The 2,024-nt window shown below is 37.8% G+C and overlaps 1 pseudogene; it reads left to right on the top strand.

Annotated features, from left to right (window-relative positions):
* The first annotated feature begins 1,501 nt into the window (after positions 1 to 1,501).
* Positions 1,502 to 1,620, top strand: LOC112485635 (annotated as a pseudogene).
* Positions 1,621 to 2,024: the final 404 nt, after the last annotated feature.

Genomic DNA, 2,024 nt, shown 5'->3' with positions numbered 1-2,024 from the left:
CATAGAACATTGACTTCACATTGCATTGGCAATGGATTGTGGGGAATGTTTTTCTCCAACAGTCTACAATAATGTAGACTGTTCTGCAAGAGATGCCCAATTCAAATGAGTAAACTGGCTTTGTACATAAACGTGATTAAGTTCCATAATAATCATGAAAACATAATTTTCAATAGGAGTTAATTGTGGCTTGGATAGGTATTAATGCTAGTGACTGGAGCAGATGAGCATACCCTCTTAAGATTAATCCTTGTACAAACAATGAATAAGTACATCTAAAAGCCATTTTATGAGGAACTTTGTTCACTGACGCATTGCTTGATTTTAACTACATGCAAAAAAATATTTTAACCCTGCACCTTGCGTATAGTCATTGGGAATGGTTCATTGTCCTTTGCTTGGCAGAGAGACAATGTGCTTTGAAGTGAAAAAAAAAAATCATACAAACTGACTCCTGTCTCTTCTGTGTGATGCACACTGCATATCGAAAAATGCAAATCTTTCATTGTTTTCAGAGCAAATGACATACTTTGGCCCATCTGTGGTATCAATGACAAAGAAGCATCTACTGGGAGAAGGGCTTTCAGAGTTTCTGGAAGGCTAAAGGTAGAGATATTGCTCGCTCCCTGGTTGAAGAATTGGCCTTTTCCAACCTCAGATAGGTTTGGTTCAAGAGCCAGGGGAGCAGTGTTTATTAATAACCCTATTTCAAAAGTTAGTTCTTTTGAAATGACAACAGAAGCAGCATAGTGAGGTATTTATTTTTTAATTTTTAATTTTTTTTTTAAGAATAATAAATGTCATTGACTTTTCTGAATTTTCAGGGGCAGGGAAAAAATTAAAACAAACAAAAAAAACTTCTTGCTAAAAACCTTCTCAAATATTCTGCATCTGTGCACCCCTTGTGTAGCCCCTTACTTCCCCCTATATATGTATCTTATGTTATGGTGAATCAAAATGGCTTTGAACTACTTTTTAATCACTTGGTAGTTGTGCTATTTTGTTTATTGAATGGGGTGTTCTGATTGAATCCCACAAGTTTCCAGATTAACAATGGCCAAATCTACAAAGACCATAGCATAATGCTTCCATTGTTTGTTGTTGTTTATTTTTTTAAAAAAATTATTTATTAGCCAAATTCCTGGCAGAAAACAAATAAACAAACAAACAAAAATCTCAGTTGCTATTTTGAAGATGATTTAATGATGGGCATATTGACAGACATGTGGGCAGGGTTAAGAGTCCCAACAAAGGGCACTTATGTGCCTCAGAACCAATGAAGGGCAACTGTTGTGCACCTGGGCCTCAAAGTCCAGGCTGGATTTCCCAAAGCCCAGACTGGCTGTGGAGCAAGCCCTGGGCCGGCCACATGCTGCCGAGCCCGAAGCCCAGGGAAACATACAAGGTGGTGCTTCCAGAAGAAGCTGAAACTCAGAACCAGGAGAAGTCTAAACCAAGGAGTCAGTTTGAAGGGAATTAGAAGAGAGTTGAAATCATATAGGTCTATGGCCATGCCACCCTGAACAAGCCCAATCCCGTTTGATCTCGGAAGCTAAGTAGGGTCAGGCCTAGTTAGTAGTTGGATGGGAGATCACCTAGGAAGACCAGGTGCTGTAGGCATAAAAAATAATAATAAAAAAAAAATAAAAATAAAAATAAGGGATTGTGAGCTGACAAGGTCCTTGCAATCTGTGAGGTCAACCAAGGGTTGCCTCATCTAAAAAATAAGAAAAAAGAAAACAAGTAGGCCATGAAGGGTCAACCAAGGGTTGCCTCATCTAAAAAATAAAAAAAAAGAAAAAAGAAAACAAGTAGGCCATGAAGGAGTAAAATGTTGATATTTTATTTCAATGATAACATGGGACGATTCCTGTGGAGATTTTCTTAGTCTTTGTAGAATTGAAATGATAAATATTTATAGAATGACTGCAGCCTGTCCTGTGGTTACTGAAAAGATAAGCAGGTTTGGACATTAAGTGTTGGAAGCTAACTAAGCCTTATTGTCAACGATTGGTTGAGCAGTA

This window comes from Pteropus alecto, unplaced genomic scaffold, assembly GCF_000325575.1.
Source record: "Pteropus alecto unplaced genomic scaffold, ASM32557v1 scaffold5, whole genome shotgun sequence".
Classification (NCBI taxonomy): Eukaryota; Metazoa; Chordata; class Mammalia; order Chiroptera; family Pteropodidae; genus Pteropus; species Pteropus alecto.
Note: the sequence above shows the minus strand (reverse complement) of the source record. Positions and strands in the feature narration are given on the sequence as shown.